The sequence below is a fragment of the Caretta caretta genome, chromosome 23 (assembly GCF_965140235.1).
Source record: "Caretta caretta isolate rCarCar2 chromosome 23, rCarCar1.hap1, whole genome shotgun sequence".
Lineage (NCBI taxonomy): Eukaryota > Metazoa > Chordata > Testudines > Cheloniidae > Caretta > Caretta caretta.
In genome coordinates this window covers 3342435-3359726 of record NC_134228.1, presented here as the reverse complement: position 1 = coordinate 3359726, position 17292 = coordinate 3342435, and the positions used below count along the sequence as shown (strand labels likewise).

The 17292-nt window shown below is 47.8% G+C and overlaps 1 protein-coding gene across 3 annotated transcripts in view; it reads right to left on the bottom strand.

The window, feature by feature from the left end:
• PAK4 (p21 (RAC1) activated kinase 4) overlaps nt 1–17292 on the bottom strand; it is a 92887-nt gene that overhangs the window by 64193 nt on the left and 11402 nt on the right. Inside the window, exon 1 of one of the 3 annotated variants that reach the window (XM_048832939.2) lies at nt 14655–14675. The exons of 1 other annotated variant lie outside the window; for it this stretch is intronic. The gene's annotated coding sequence lies outside the window, so the exon portion shown is untranslated. Of the gene's footprint in view, nt 1–8857; nt 8879–14654; nt 14676–17292 lie in introns of those variants that run through there. One more of the 3 variants, XM_048832944.2, reaches the window with a different exon arrangement.

The window sequence follows — 17292 nt, the reverse complement described above, 5'->3', positions numbered from 1 at the left end:
CCAGGGAGAGGGAAGGGTGACAGGTTGCACCTCAAGGCTCTAGAAAATAATTCAGGCAGTCACATTAAGTGTGGATCCAGTCAAAATTATTACTACACAATGCTCAGGGCTAAATGAAGCTGATGTATTTAAACCCTAGAAGGCTGCAGTGGAGTGCTGTGTTCTTCCCAGGCTACCTTAATAACTTTTACATGGCTGATAAGACAAGCCTCTGAAACCAAAGACACCCAGCATAGCCTCTGCTGCACTTTTCCAAGTCTCTTCCAGTGCTTAAGAGGACACCTGCATTCAATTTTGTTTTTAAAAAATGTTTACGAGTTTATTTAATATTCCAAAGAAGCTTAATTAGAGGATTACTGGGTTGTTTATATACAGCTACATTCTGAAGGCAAACCAGATAAAACACCCTTGCTGTTGTAAACTCTGTTCAAAGCATTTGATTAGCACAAAGTTTTGGGAATCATAGAATCATAGAATCATAGAATATAAGGGTTGGAAGGGACCCCAGAAGGTCATCTAGTCCAACCCCCTGCTCAAAGCAGGACCAATTCCCAGTTAAATCATCCCAGCCAGGGCTTTGTCAAGCCTGACCTTAAAAACCTCTAAGGAAGGAGATTCTACCACCTCCCTAGGTAACGCATTCCAGTGTTTCACCACCCTCATAGTGAAAAAGTTTTTCCTAATATCCAATCTAAACCTCCCCCACTGTAACTTGAGACCATTACTCCTCGTTCTGTCATCTGCTACCATTGAGAACAGTCTAGAGCCATCCTCTTTGGAACCCCCTTTCAGGTAGTTGAAAGCAGCTATCAAATCCCCCCTCATTCTTCTCTTCTGCAGGCTAAACAATCCCAGCTCCCTCAGCCTCTCCTCATAACTCATATGTTCCAGACCCCTAATCATTTTTGTTGCCCTTCGCTGGACTCTCTCCAATTTATCCACATCCTTCTTGAAGTGTGGGGCCCAAAACTGGACACAGTACTCCAGATGAGGCCTCACCAATGTCGAATAGAGGGGAACGATCACGTCCCTCGATCTGCTCGCTATGCCCCTACTTATACATCCCAAAATGCCATTGGACTTCTTGGCAACAAGGGCACACTGCTGACTCATATCCAGCTTCTCGTCCACTGTCACCCCTAGGTCCTTTTCCGCAGAACTGCTGCCTAGCCATTCGGTCCCTAGTCTGTAGCTGTGCATTGGGTTCTTCCGTCCTAAGTGCAGGACCCTGCACTTATCCTTATTGAACCTCATCAGATTTCTTTTGGCCCAATCCTCCAATTTGTCTAGGTCCCTCTGTATCCTATCCCTCCCCTCCAGCGTATCTACCACTCCTCCCAGTTTAGTATCATCCGCAAATTTGCTGAGAGTGCAATCCACACCATCCTCCAGATCATTTATGAAGATATTGAACAAAACCGGCCCCAGGACCGACCCTTGGGGCACACCACTTGATACCGGCTGCCAACTAGACATGGAGCCATTGATCACTACCCGTTGAGCCCGACAATCTAGCCAGCTTTCTACCCACCTTGTAGTGCATTCATCCAGCCCATACTTCCTTAACTTGCTGACAAGAATACTGTGGGAGACCGTGTCAAAAGCTTTGCTAAAGTCAAGAAACAATACATCCACTGCTTTCCCTTCATCCACAGAACCAGTAATCTCATCATAGAAGGCGATTAGATTAGTCAGGCATGACCTTCCCTTGGTGAATCCATGCTGGCTGTTCCTGATCACTTTCCTCTCATGCAAGTGCTTCAGGATTGATTCTTTGAGGACCTGCTCCATGATTTTTCCAGGGACTGAAGTGAGGCTCACTGGCCTGTAGTTCCCAGGATCCTCCTTCTTCCCTTTTTTAAAGATTGGCACTACATTAGCCTTTTTCCAGTCATCCGGGACTTCCCCGGTTCGCCACGAGTTTTCAAAGATAATGGCCAATGGCTCTGCAATCACAGCCGCCAGTTCCTTCAGCACTCTCGGATGCAACTCGTCCGGCCCCATGGACTTGTGCACGTCCAGCTTTTCTAAAAAGTCCCTAACCACCTCTATCTCCACAGAGGGCTGGCCATCTCTTCCCCATTTTGTGATGCCCAGCGTAGCAGTCTGGGAGCTGACCTTGTTAGTGAAAACAGAGGCAAAAAAAGCATTGAGTACATTAGCTTTTTCCACATCCTCTGTCACTAGTTTGCCTCCCTCATTCAGTAAGGGGCCCACACATTCCTTGGCTTTCTTCTTGTTGCCAACATACCTGAAGAAACCCTTCTTGTTACTCTTGACATCTCTGGCTAGCTGCAGCTCCAGGTGCGATTTGGCCCTCCTGATAACATTCCTACATGCCCTAGCAATATTTTTATACTCTTCCCTGGTCATATGTCCAACCTTCCACTTCTTGTAAGCTTCTTTTTTATGTTTAAGATCCGCTAAGATTTCACCATTAAGCCAAGCTGGTCGCCTGCCATATTTACTATTCTTTCGACTCATCGGGATGGTTTGTCCCTGTAACCTCAACAGGGATTCCTTGAAATACAGCCAGCTCTCCTGGACTCCTTTCCCCTTCAAGTTAGTCCCCCAGGGGATCCTGGCCATCCGTTCCCTGAGGGAGTCGAAGTCTGCTTTCCTGAAGTCCAGGGTCCATATCGTGCTGCTTACCTTTCTTCCCTGTGTCAGGATCCTGAACTCAACCAACTCATGGTCACTGCCCCCCAGATTCCCATCCACTTTTGCTTCCCCCACTAATTCTACCCGGTTTGTGAGCAGCAGGTCAAGAAAAGCGCCCCCCCTAGTTGGCTCCTCGAGCACTTGCGCCAGGAAATTGTCCCCTACGCTTTCCAAAAACTTCCTGGATTGTCTATGCACCGCTGTATTGCTCTCCCAGCAGATATCAGGAAAATTAAAGTCACCCATGAGAATCAGGGCATGCGATCCAGTAGCTTCCGTGAGCTGCCGGAAGAAAGCCTCATCTACCTCATCCCCCTGGTCCGGTGGTCTATAGCAGACTCCCACCACTACATCACTCTTGTTGCACACACTTCTAAACTTAATCCAGAGACACTCAGGTTTTTCTGCAGTTTCGTACCGGAGCTCTGAGCAGTCATACTGCTCCCTTACATACAGTGCTACTCCCCCACCTTTTCTGCCCTGCCTGTCCTTCCTGAACAGTTTATAACCATCCATGACAGTACTCCAGTCATGTGAGTTATCCCACCAAGTCTCTGTTATTCCAATCACGTCATAGTTCCTTGACATCACCAGGACCTCCAGTTCTCCCTGCTTGTTTCCAAGGCTTTGTGCATTTGTATATAAGCACTTGTATATAAGCACTTCCAAAAAGGACTAGTGGTTTAAAGAGGCTTCAAGTTTCTGGATGTTCAGCTTGACACACCTGAAAGGTGCCTGAGTTTTAAAGGGTTGGAGCAGAAAGTTTTCTGAAAATCCAGACCCTTTAAAGCATTTCAAGTTGGACTCCCAAAAATGGAAGGGTTCAAAGATACTATGCACTTTTGACAGGTTTCAGAGTAGCAGCCCTGTTAGTCTGTTTTCGCAAAAAGAAAAGGAGTACTTGTGGCACCTTAGAGACTAACAAATTTATTTGAGCATAAGCTTTCGTGAGCTACAGCGAGCTGTAGCTCACGAAAGCTTATGCTCAAATAAATTTGTTAGTCTCTAAGGTGCCACAAGTACCCCTTTTCTTTATGCACTTTTGGAAACTGACCTGTATTTATAAGAGGCCAAGTTTTCATACTTGGGTGCCTAAAGTCAGGTTCCTAAATGTGCATTCCGGTATGTGACTTGATTTCCATAAGCACTGAACCTCAACAGATATGACTGAAGTGACCTGGGTTCAAATCTCTGCTCTGCCAAAGACTTCCTGGCAAGTCACTTACAGCTTGACAACACAAGGACAAAAACTGGAATGGGTTCAGAATAGAGCTACAAGAATAATTCAAGGTCTGAAAAACCATGTGTTACCACGAGAGGCTCAAGAAGCTCAGTCTATTTAGTTTATCCACAAGAAGACTAAGAAGGGGCTTGATCACGGTCTACATGTACCTATCGGGGAAGAGATTTCTGATAGCTCTTTTAATCTAGCAGAAAAAGGCGGAATGAGACCCAGTTGTTGAAAGCTGAATAACTCAGATCAGAAATAAGGTGCATCAACAAAACCGACAGAGGGCAGATATTTGATTACCTTTAATTCAATACTCAGACAAAGTACATTCACCTGTAAAAAACCACCCCCAAAAACAATGCACCTGTCCAACTTCACTGAATACTAACATTTGATAGACATGCCTGGTCTGTTAGATGTGTGTACAAAAGTTTCACCCAATTTAATAAACATCACTAGAAATGAGACGTGTTGTAATGATGCCATTTTATGGCATGAGTAACACCGAGATAAACAGAAAAATGACTATATTCCTGTCTCTTCAAAACAAAAGCTAACAGCTGTAACCAGGGTTCTGTTTCTAATATTTACATGGCAAGGATTTGTCAAGTTGTTAAAACTTCTTAATAAACAGTTCTTAAAAAGAACATGCAGTTTAACAGTCTGGGTAATTAACCATTGGAACAAGTTGCCTAGGGACGTGGTGGAGAACCCAACCACTTGGAATCTTTAACTCAAGGCTGGATGTCTTTCTAATAGACACGCTCGAGCTCCATCAAAAGTCAGGAATTGTTTTGTGAGGTTCTATGGCTTGTGCTGTGCAGAAGGTCAAATCAGATGATCCCAACAGTCCCCTCCCTCTGCCTTAAAAAAAAATAAATCTATCATTCTGTGAACTGTAAACTCTCCAGAGTAGAGACCGTCTTTGGAATTATGGTGTGTAGCATCAGTCTGCAGTTTGTAGCAATGAATACCTTTAAACGGCCATTACCATCACCTGAGCCAGGAGAAAAACCCCACCCCCTGCCCACGATAACCCCAGCCTTCCCAGTGCAAAATGCTATGCTTCTCATTCCTTCTCGATGGCTGTGGAGGAAGGGATATATTGTAGCTGATTATTTCTAGAGCCAACCTTTTCCTTTCTTTTAGTAGCCCAAGTTTCATTCAGAGAGACACCAACACCAACAAGGGGGGAAAGAAAAAAAACCCATGCAGCTTGCACATCCACCCAGGACTTCACTGAGAGGTCCTGTGAGCCTGGAAACTACCACTGGGAACAGAAACTAAGGGGGGGGGGGGCGAGGCGAGGAGGAAATCACAAATTAAGTCAAAGTCCCTTTCATTCATGCATAATCAATCCTACACTCCCAGCAGCCTCAAAGGCGAACATGCTGTAATGAGGATTTTAATGTAATCTGTCAGTAGACTGTACTTCTAAACGCTAGTGCTTTTAAAACAACGTGACTCCTTTACTGAAGAAATACAGACGTGTGGTTTCCTCCTCCGATTGCCCCTTCTATACCATTGTGGAGCGAACTCTCCTCTCGCTTGCAGTGCTGTAAATCCAAATAACTCCAGGGACACCAACGAACTCGCACCAATGAGCGACTAGAATCCGACGCCATATTTCCCCATTTCAAAAGGGTGACACACTTAGCAGGGCAGGTCTTAATGTAAGCCGGGGGGAACTGCTAGCCTCAAGACGGCTCAGTAAGTTGCATGCGTATATTGGAGCTTGACCGGGGGGGTGGGGGGAATTTTAAAGTCTCCAGGATGATGTAATAAACTGCAAGGCAACAGTCTCGTCTCCCCCCCCGCAAAAAAGCACTGCTCTGCATGAGCATGAATGTCTATGGCTGGAATCTTCTGCCACGCCAGTCAAACCGTCAACTGGTTCCATCACTCCCCCAAATGCCATTCGAGACAGACCCCTCTTCCTTCCCCAGCTGCAAGTCTGTTTATTGGCACCTCGTTAAAGGCAGAAGATGCCCCCCCCCATTGGTATCGGAGCATGGCACCCATGCAGAGTCACCAGGGCCGTGACTCATTGCTGCTGAAGGCCTCATCAGAGCCTGCCTCGCTTCTTGACTTACCACAGGGCCATTTTCTTTTAAACCTTTACAAATCAGCAGGCTCAGGGTCCCACCGCGCTAAGTTCTGTACAAACATATGGTAAATGACAGTCATTGTCCCAAAGATCTAACTCGCTCCCTTCTCCAAGGCTTTCAAAGTCAGCTTCCCAGACGCCAGCATGACCAAAGGCTGCTGCTGGCCTTCTCACATGTATTCCCAAAGCATGAGCATATCAGCTTAGACCATTATCCTTAAACCCCTCCCCACCAATGCCCCCCACCCATCTCAGAATCAAGTTCAAAAATTGCTCTCTGTAATTAAAGTCCTCCACCAACTTGCTCCAAATTCTCATTTCTTTACGCACATCCTCATTCTCTGTATGCACCCAGCACGGACCTCTTCTCTGTCCCTCAACATACTCACCCCACTGGCACAAGAACCTGCTACTCTGCATCTCCTGTTGTCTACGACTGGGGTTCTCAACTTTTTTTTGAGGCCCCCTATAAAAGTTGTATGGCCCATAACAACTGTTCTTCTGCATATCTAGTAGATTACAAGCCAGGGCTGGTGTTAAGGGGGTAGCAAGCAGGGCAATTGCCCAGGGCCCCACACCACAGGGGGCCGTGCAAAGCTAAGTTACTCGGGCTTCGATTTTCTGTCCTGGGCCCCAGCGAGCCTAACACCAGCCCTGCTTGCTGGTTCATTTTGGCAGACCCCCTGAAACCTGCTCACAGTCCCCGCTCAGGCAGCTCCTCTGGCATGGCCGTACCGACCCCAGCCCCAGCGGCTTGCATGTTCCTGGAGTAGCGCAACCAGGGACAGCTGCCGCTGAGCCTGGCGCCTACCCCAGTGGGCACGGCTGGGGGCGGTACAGCCACGTCAGAGACGCTGCCCACGCGGGCCGCTGGCTCCTGCGAGTGGAAGCCCAATGTGCGGCTGCGTTTGCCGCCGTCATTCCCAGTAGAGCCCTGCAGCTCCTCGGATATCCGCTTTACATTCGTGGCATAAATGGGGGCTCAACCCGATCGACCTGGCGCTGTCTACACCAGAAGCTAGGTTGGTTGAACTGTGTCAGTTGTGGTGTGGATTTCTCACCCCCCCCCCCGAGCAATGTAATTATACCGACCTAGTGTCCTAATGCAGACCAGGACTCAATAAATAACCATGGCAAATAATACTGTTAACAGAGTTAAAGTTATGGTTAGTGAAGTGATTTGGGATACAAAATAAACACAAATCACTTTCTATGAAAAGGTAAGAGCCACTGCTCCAACTCCAAAAAATAAATAAAACAGAGTTACCCCCCCACCACCACCACGCTTTACTCTCTCAGCTGGTTTTCCATGTGATAGCGATCCATCCCACTGTCACAGTAGGAGCAGATAAGCTGAAAACACAGTCAAAGCAATTCAGTCAGGTGCTGCATTTTTCAAGGTCTCCCATGGAGCGTTTTGGATTCAAAGCTTTAAGAGGTTTTGGCTCAAGGGACTACGGCCGCGAAGTGCAGGCTTCATGCAGTATGTTCAACGTGCAGGGTCACTGGAATTTATACCTATCAGCTTCCAGGCAAGTCTACAGTCACCCCTTGCTTTTGGCAGTGAAGTGCCAGGAGCATAGGTCAAGGCAGGCAAAGGAAACAGGCATGCTCACAGTTAACCATGTTGTACACATTCTAACCACACAGACAAATATCCTCCAACCTGAAAACACTTTGCTTTCCCAAAGCACTTTAGCAAGTATGTTCTAAACCCCATCACCATCCATTCTGCAGGAAGTACGTAGGGAGCCCTTTTACAACACGGAAACTGAGGCACAGCGACGGGAGTGTCACAATGCACATGTTTCTCCAGCACCATTGTAGACATAAGAACTGCCACACTGGGTCAGGCCAAGGATCCATCTAGCCCAGCATCCCGTCTGTTCATACCCCCAAATGCTTCAGGAGGAAATGAACAGAACAGGGCAATCATCAAGTGATCCCATCCCCTGTCGTCCATTCCCAGCATCTGACAGTCAGAGCCATAGCTATCCTGGCTAATACCCCTGGATGGACCTATCCTCCGTGAACTTATCCAATGCTTTTTTGAACCCAGGTACGCTGTGCCAGCTTGGGCAGACATACCTGAGCTAGCTCTAACTGAGCCAACATGCTACAAAATAGCAGTGGAGGCATGATGGGACAAATGGTGGGAGGGGCTCGCTCCACAAGAATGTGTCTCGGATGGAATCGTATCCAGGGCAGCTTGCCTCTCGCCCCGCCACGGCTATAATTTCTATTTTTAGCACACGAGCTCAATCAGAGATATCAGGAGGATGTCCACCCATGTGGGAAATTACACCTCCATCTCCAGTACAGACATTGCCTATTGGGTAAACTGGAAACAGAACCCAGGAGTGCCCCCATATGGCATCTCATGCTGGACGGGCCAATCTCACCAGCAACTTTTTAACATCTTGGCTCCTGTCTTTGAGTTCTGATGAAAAGCATTATATAAGAACTACGTATTATTACTACCTCCTGAGTATTAGAACGACCACCACAATGATCCACAACCACAAGAGAGTCCATTACAGGAGATACACAGGAGAAAGATAGCTTCCAGCAGGGAAGCTATTTAGCACAGATGTTTTTAAAGGCATCATCTTTGAATGATTTTATAAGGCATGCAACATTTTTATCATCAGCTGAAGTATTTGCAGCCAAAAAAAAAACCACACACACAAAAACTAGGACTTCTCTTAGATATTCATAAAATGGCAACACTTTCATAGATCATCTTGTTCAAGCAGTCCCCTGTGTACTGCTACGTAGCCGTTGCCACATATACAAAAGGATCCAAATTCTTCATTTAAAAAAAAATTATGGCAGCCTGTGATGGGGTCAAGACTCACCACCACTTACGCCTCCTGCTGGTCGCTCCAGGAATTCGCTCTTGACCGCTGCGGAGCGTCCTCAGCGCGTGAGGTCTTGCTCATTGTCCGTTCTGCTGCCCTGAGACCCACGCTGCTCCCCGCTTGGCGGCGTCCGCTTTAGGACACTGCCCTCCGGCAGTGCCCGCTACTCCCGACTTGCCCCGTTCTGGGGGGGGTTAACAGCAGTTTTGGGGACTCGCACCTGCCTCAGTGGCCAACCACAACCCAAAGTCTAGCCCTTTAGCTCAGGGGCAAGTTGCAGTCTGTACTGGCCACCGTCTTCGGTGGCCAGGTGCAGTGTAAGGGGGGGGGAGGGGACCCAGGCCCACCCACTACTCTGGGTCCCAGCCCAGGGACCCTCTAGCGGCAGCCTCTTTCTGCCCTCCTTCATTCCCCTCTTGTCCACCTATTCTTCCTTGGGCCAGTTCCCCTTTGGCCCTGTGCACCTTCTCGGCCCTTTGTAGCAGGGTCTCCAGCCTGGCAGGTAACGGGGCTGGAGCTCTCTCCTGCTCCCCCCCCCCCCCCCAGCCTGCCCAGCACTGCTCTGTCCAAGGTGCTCGCTCCCTTGCTAGTCAGGGAGAGACCACCTTCTTCTCTGCTAGGCCGCCTTTATATAGGGCCTCACCCAGCCCTGATTGGCTGCCTCTTCCTTCCCCTGATTGGCCCTCTACAGGCCTTTAATGATTGGCTGCCGGTCTGCGCAGCCTCAAAAGGCCTGTTCCAGCCCTTTTCTCAGGGGTTGGGGTGACCGCCCCACTACAGAGCCCCAGTCGTCATTTGGCATGAAATGAAAGAAATGCAGGTTTAAAGAGGTTATTTCAGATACCACCCACGCAAGTGTTGCTGTGAATGAGACGAGGAAAAGGGAGGTGGGGACACACGCTAAGCAAATCATTTCTCTGTGTGTGATCACACGCACATTTTTCCCAACGCTAAAAGCTGCAACAGATTAGTTCAGGATTGCTGCAGTGTCTGAAGAGGAAGGCGGGTGAGCCACAGGACTGGGAATCAGGACGTCTGGCTCCGCTGCATGACCCGGGCAAGTCACATCCCTGCTCTGTGCCTCAGTTCCCCCACTAGTAAACATGGCCTAATCTTCCAAACATATTAGTGCTTTGAGAGCCTCCTTGGATTGAAAGCATCTGAACGGGATTGCCAAACAATGTTATTTTTCGAAGGCCAGGACTGGGTAGAGATAGGGATTCTGTCTCTACCATAATCAATCCAGTGCCCTTCACCAACTCCAGTTCTACACCCCCTATACTCATGCACCACGCCAGCCAACTTGACTGGTCTTAAACGTGAGCAATTACCAAAGACACACGTAAACCACCACACAGATTAGGCCATCCAATTTGCGCAACTGATAATCCAATTTGCTTTCGTACTGCTCTAGCCACTACCCATACGCAGCCCTGGCCAGAAAGAACAGAGAACCAAAGCCTTCCAGACCCAATGCAACATTATATTTCCAGCTACAAACCATCACGTTGTTCCAGCTGTTTCTAAGCGCCTAGCCCTGGAAATTCCACTGTCCTGCAACATGGATTCTACTGACCAGCAGAGCTCCTAACAGGGAATGCTATATAAATATACAGCTTATTTATATATCTAGAAAGAGCTTGAGAGTGAGATGCAGTCCCTTTCTTAAGGACAGGTGGAATCTCAAGGCCTCATGTCTAAGGCCAAATTCATCCTTGGTGGAATTCCACAGGGCTTGCCCCAGAGTAATTTAGCCCCTTTGTATTCCCCCTTTATCACAGAAGTTTTATCCATCTCTGAGTGGTTTCCCCATTATGCTATTTGGGTGAGGGTCTCATTTGCAGAGGAACTGAAACAAAGGCAAGTCTGACATGCAGCCTCTGCTGGAATCCAAGTATTCAGCCAGGGCTCGACTCCTTATTAATGTCACATTAGGGACCCAGCCAACGACAGACAGCAAGGGTCTTATTTACAGCAGCACACGAAGGATGTGGAGCTATTCTACCCCACCCAACATTTATTGCACAGATGCCAGAGCACACAACATCATCCATCCACAGAGCTGTGTTTTAAAGCACAGTCACGCAGATTGTCGAATGGCCAGGTTAGGAAAACAGAACACGCACTCTTCCCTCTCCCTAGAGGCCAGGCACTCGTGACTTCATCTCAGGAGGCGATTCAGCCACCTAGAAACCAGGCGTATAAACTTCACCAAACAAAGCTAAAGCCAGGGAACTAGCTTGGCTCCTTAGCCCACGAGAGACAGTGACTAACAACTTCATAAGGAAAAAAGACATAACCCAGTGACTCCACCAGGATCCAACAAACTGTATAAGTTTAGCAGTGTGGTGGCTGGACTTGGCCAAAATGCTGGCTTTTCCTTTCTGCTGCACAAGGTTCCTACTGAGGCAGGACTGGGGGGAGGAAGAGGGGTGGGGAAGGCAGGCATGCAAAGAATGCAAGAAGATCTGACACAGGCATCTCCAGCTATGCCACCTAAATAGCAGGTTAATTAGGCACACATTCTAGCACTCAGCTTTTCCCCAAGCCATTATACCGGTGGAGCAATGAGGCTTCAACATGGCAAGTCAGGGCATTTAACCAAAAAGGAGTACAAGCCAGTGGCATCAATTCAATCAACCTCACAATCTTTAATGTAGTTAAACACTTCCTTATCTCAGTGGGATGTTGAGGATAGTGTTCCCGCTGTACAGATGGGGAAACTGAGGCAGAGAAGTGACGTGACTTCCCCAAGGTCACACAGGGAGTCTATGGCAGAGCAGGGAATTGAACCCTCAGAGTCCGGACGACTGGACTATCCCTCATCAACATCCTTTGCAATCCCCTGTGGGCATCTCCACACCACCCCTTGCCCCTTCAAACTCCCCACCCCTGCAGACCCACCACTGGGAGCGCTCGCTTAGACCAGCCCCACCAGCAGGCTGCAGTGGGAAAGAGGGGAAAACTAGGATGTGCACAAATCCAAGGACACAATCACAACTTGCAGCCTGCCTTGCCTTTATGAGGTTGCATTTCTCTGTATACGTTTCAGCAAAGGCAAATTTTAAGGAGGGACAAGATAGCGGCTTTATGGATTTTGATTAGGAGCTTTTCCCCTGCATAAGGGGCAACAACACTAGCGCTTGCCGGAGAAGCAAAGAATCAAGTGACCGAAGCTGGCAATCACTGGCAGAGCGAAGGCAGGAGTCGACCTTGTGATGGGATAATAGGTCAGATAGGTAGGAAGCTCTAGTTCACTGAGGGATTTGAAAGCCCAGACAAGGTGTGGGTGTTGGATGCTGTGGAAGGGAAGAGCCAATGGATGGACTTTGGAGGGGGTCGTCAGAGTGACAAGTCCAGAGGGTAATCTTAGCAGCAGAAAACCTGGATTTGTGCTGGAAATGGCCCAACTTGATTATCATACACATTGTAAGGAGAGTGATCACTTTAGATAAGCTATTACCAGCAGGAGAGTGGGGTGGGAGGAGGTATTTTTTCATGCTTTGTGTGTATATAAAAAGATCTTCTACACTTTCCACAGTATGCATCCGATGAAGTGAGCTGTAGCTCACGAAAGCTTATGCTCAAATAAATTGGTTAGTCTCTAAGGTGCCACAAGTCCTCCTTTTCTTTTTGCGAATACAGACTAACACGGCTGTTACTCTGAAACTTAGCAGCAGAGTTTTGAACGGATTTGGGGGCCCGGGGGGCGAGTATAACAGAAAATGGAGGTTCCTCACCCCACACTGTTCCCTTGTTAAGTGGGTGAAAAGGGCAGTCAGTCTCCCGTCGTCCATTTGGTTCTAGGCCCCTCCACCCCCGCTGAGAGAGGCCATTAGTGTCAATGTTTGTGTACACAACATGCACACACCCATCCAGCAGGAACAGGGTGGAGACCCAAACTCTTGTTTCACAAAGACACGAATTCAGGTCCCCTGGGGTGGGTTCACAAAGAGCACACCCAGAAATCAGCCTGCAAACTCCACAATCCAGAACGCTACGGACAAACGCCCACACTCTCCCAGCTTTCATCACCCCCTGAACACAGCACTGTGTCAGGGTGAGCCAGACCTATTTAAAACCCATCCTCCTAGAACAGAAACATGCTGACTGACCCTAGGCAGCTTCTCCAGAGTGAAGGGAGCCCCCCCCCCATGATGTGACAGAGCCCTGAAGGAGTAGCATGCCTGCACGGGGCCGCATCTCTTCATGAGGCCCACACTCCTCTGAAGCGGCTCAGGTGGTTGAAGAGAATGTAACAAGCTGGTAGCAACCGAGAAGTCAATTTATGTTTCAGCAAGTCATTACCATTTGGTGCTAATTAAAGTGCAAGCTGATTAGCCAAGTAAAACCTTTAATTAGCCCTTTACATCAGTTACTAAAATTATAGCTTATTCACACCCTCTAATTGTGCGTGCAGGGAAGGCAGGGGGCGACCACGTTGGATACAATTCTAAAGCACTATGTTGCTTGTGACAACACTGCTAATTTTCATTAGAAAACAGGCATTATTTAAGCATTTCTTTGTCCACCCCCGGTCAGTTGGTCTCCGACTCCATGTTCTTATTATTTAAAAAAAAAAACAAACAACACTTTGGTGCGTACAAATCGCCTTCTTTATTACACGTGTGGAAGGCTATATGGCCCTGCACATAGGGAACGGGGCTCCTGGGTTCTACGGCCAGCTTGGCTATTAGGTGTATTATAATAGCACCCCAGGACTCCACTGTGCAAAGCTCTGGACAGGCACAGAAAAAGATGGGACATAACCTCACTGGGCGACCTTGGAAGAATTACTGCCCTTCTGCAGCTCGTTTTTGCTTTCGGCAAAGCAGGGGCGATACATAATCCACTTTGGGATGCACTTTCCTATCAAAGCTTTCAGCAGGTATCACCCGCATTCAAAGCCTTTCTCTAGGCGTCCACAAAGTTAGCCCCCCCAATACCCCTCTTCGAGACATTGTCCAACTTCCCGCCTGCCTCTTTCAACGCCCGCCTTCCAACACCCTCTTTGCTCCACTCCAGCCTTCCCCCCTTGTCGATCCATTTGCGTCCTTCTACCAGTCAACTTTGCTTCTTGCAGGACATCTCTTTGCTTGGAACGCCCTCCCTACCCTCGCGAGCCCCACCTTCACTGAAATCCGTCCTTCAAAACATCTTCTGGGAAATCTACTTACCACAATGCTCAATTAAATATAGACTGACCAACCGGCAAAGCCAAATTAGCAAACAGTGATCTCTGTACAGGATAAATAGGGCCCTATTGAATTCACGTCCGTTTTGGTCAGTTTCACAGTCATAGGATTTTAAAAATCGTAAATTTCATTATTTCAGATATTTAAATCTGAAATTTCACAGGGTTGTAACTGTGGGGGTCCTGACCCAAAAGGGGGTTGGGGGGGCTCCCAGGGTTATTGTAAGGGGGGGTCACAGTATTGCCACCCTTACGTCTGTGCTGCTGCCTTCAGAGCTGGGCCCTCAGCGAGCAGCCGCTGCTCTCCGGCAAGCCAGCTCTGAAGGCAGCGCAGAAGTAAGGGTGGCAATACTGTGACCCCCCCCCCTTACAATAACCCTGCGACACCCCCCACCCAAATCTCCCTTTTGGGACAGGACCCCCAGTTTGAGAAACACTCCCCCCCACCCACCCCCTATGAAATCTGTACAGTATAGGGTAAAAGCACACAAAAGACCAGATTTCACGGCCCGTGATGCGTTTTTCATAGCCGTGAATTTGGTAGGGCCCTAAGGATAAGTAGTCTCTGCCCCACTATGGATATGCAGACATCTTACTCACAATCCTTTGTTGCTGCTGCTGCTGCTGCTGCGTTCTTGATCCAGGTAGACAACTCCATTCAACAAGCTTGTTGCCTTCACTGCCTCTCTGCACACCAACCACGTGCAGGATTGTATGTTGTAAGACTCCAGGAGCAGGGCCCTAGCTTTATTTGCTTGCACACACAAAAGAGGAAGATGGATTATGCCTGGGATCAAACATGGGTCTGGTCTACATGACAGACCTACATCGTATAACTACGTTGTTCAGGAGTGTGAAAAATCCACACCCCTAAGCGACAGTTATACCAACCTCACCCCCCCACACACACACTTAAACAGTGCTAGGTCGGAGGGAGAGCTTCTTCTGCTGACAACCCACCTCCCCGAGAGGCGGCAACTCTGCGCTGCGCCCCTGCAGGGTTTTATGTATAGGCCAGCCCTAAGAGTTCGTCGTGGATACAGACCAGCAGTATCAACGAGTCTGGGATATGCCAAAATAAAGAGGCGGGACACACAGTTTAAGAACACTGACCTTAATCCCCCTGCAACATTCCTACTGACTGCAGCCCACATAGCAGTTAGATCACTCTTCCGAGGAATCCTGATGGAGGACCTTAACAGGATGCGTTAAAGACAGAGCAGCAGCTGTAGGACTGGATTTTGTTGGCAGGACAGTCCCTAGTTTTGCTTTTTGTCAGTGTAACGGATTGTAATTACTACCTTGCCCTTCCATAGCGCTTTCACTGGAAGTTTCCTGTGTGCATTGCAAGCAATAATTAAAGATGCCTCAAAGTCCCCCATGGGGCAGGAATTAGCCTTACTTTACAAAGGGTGAAAACTAGGGCACAGAAAAGTGAAGTGACTTGCAGCGTAAATCAAGGTCAGAGGTGGGAGTAGAAGGCAGGCAAAGGGTATGTCTTCACTACCAACATTAAAGTGCTTTTACATGGCTGAGTAGTCGCAGCAGAGCTCTCTCCCAGCGCTGTAAAGAAAACCCACCCCCACAAAGGGAGGAGCTCCCAGCGCCGGTGCACTGTCCACACTGCCACTTTACAGCACTGAAGCTTACAGCGCTCAGGGGGGTGTTTTTTCACACCCCTGAGCGAGAAAGTTGCAGTGCTATAAAGTGGCAGTGTAGACAAGGCCTAAGAGACAGAGTGGATAAGCCTAACCACTGAACTCCTGCTTCTGCCCATTTTCTTGCTCTAGCAAGGAGACCTCAATTTCCTCCTTACGGCACTCTGACCCAAAAGAATCCTTTTAGCGGTGTGAGGGATTAGATTTAAAAGCCAATCTTAAAAGAATTATGTAATACATAGGCTGAGAAAAGAATGTCTGTACATCTGGGTATAGTGCTTAGATTATCCAGAAAGTTTGTTTTTAAAAGTCATATGATACATAGAGTACATAATCAGCAATAACCCAAATTTAGATGAATAGATTTAACAATAAGTTTAGATATTAGAATCTGAATACTCGGGTATGTCACTCATGAAAAGTTGTACAGAGATTTGGTTGTGGAAAGCAAACTATATCAATGAGTGGAGATTGTCCCTCAGTAATTGAGAATTAGGTAGGTTGTCCATTTAGAAAATACAATCCATGAGGAAAGTATTTCAGTTACTTTCCTGACTGTGCGTCTCATCGGCACTCCAGTTCATCCCTCCTGGTATTGCCGATGTCCGGTGATGTGTTCTCTCCCTGTCCTCTCCCATTAAAGTGACATGTCAGAATGCACATTCCAGCATGTGAGAGCTACATGAAAGCCCAAGGATTCCTAAAAAACCAATTACCACCGAGCCATTCGCACCGGCAAAGTCAACAGGGTAACGCTGCCACTGAAGCATGAAGCGTGTTCAGGAGACACTTGAAAGGCAACACACAACCTCTGTCCACCTGCAACAGAATTGCCCGTAAACTGAACTCGAAACTCACACACAAACTCTGAATTATTTAGTCTTGCAAGAGCTCTGAAGGACTCGGTTCAAAGCCGCAGAAAGAATGCAAAAAGAAAAGGAGTACTTGTGGCACGTTAGAGACTAACCAATTTATTTGAGCATGAGCTTTCGTGAGCTACAGCTCACTTCATCAGATGTATACCGTGGAAACTGCAGCAGACTTTATATACACACAGTTTCCACGGTATACATCTGATGAAGTGAGCTGTAGCTCACGAAAGCTCATGCTCAAATAAATTGGTTAGTCTCTAAGGTGCCACAAGTACTCCTTTTCTTTTTGCGAATACAGACTAACACGGCTGTTCCTCAGAAAGAATGCAGGAGCTGCTGAATAGCAACAAGAGACAGATTTCCCTTCCCCCTCCCCACCCCCCTGCCAAAAATTCACAAAAAGACAAAGAATCATCCCAAATCCATAAAGCATTGATGTGGCACTCTGACCGTGACTAACAGATGATCCTGCCTCACCGGGCCCACATAAGAAATTAGCAATCTGGAATTCTTCAGGCCAACAAACCGCTATTTCGGTTTCCGAAAGCACCTGACTCTTCTGAATGGATGATTTCCATTAAGCCTGGGGATAGAAAGCAGAGTGAACAGAGCTGCTTCCATTTTAACAATTGCCTGAATCTTGGGAAAAGCAACTCCCTTGAGACACACTGTTTTGCAATGCAGCTGCACCTGGCCTGTATAAAGCCG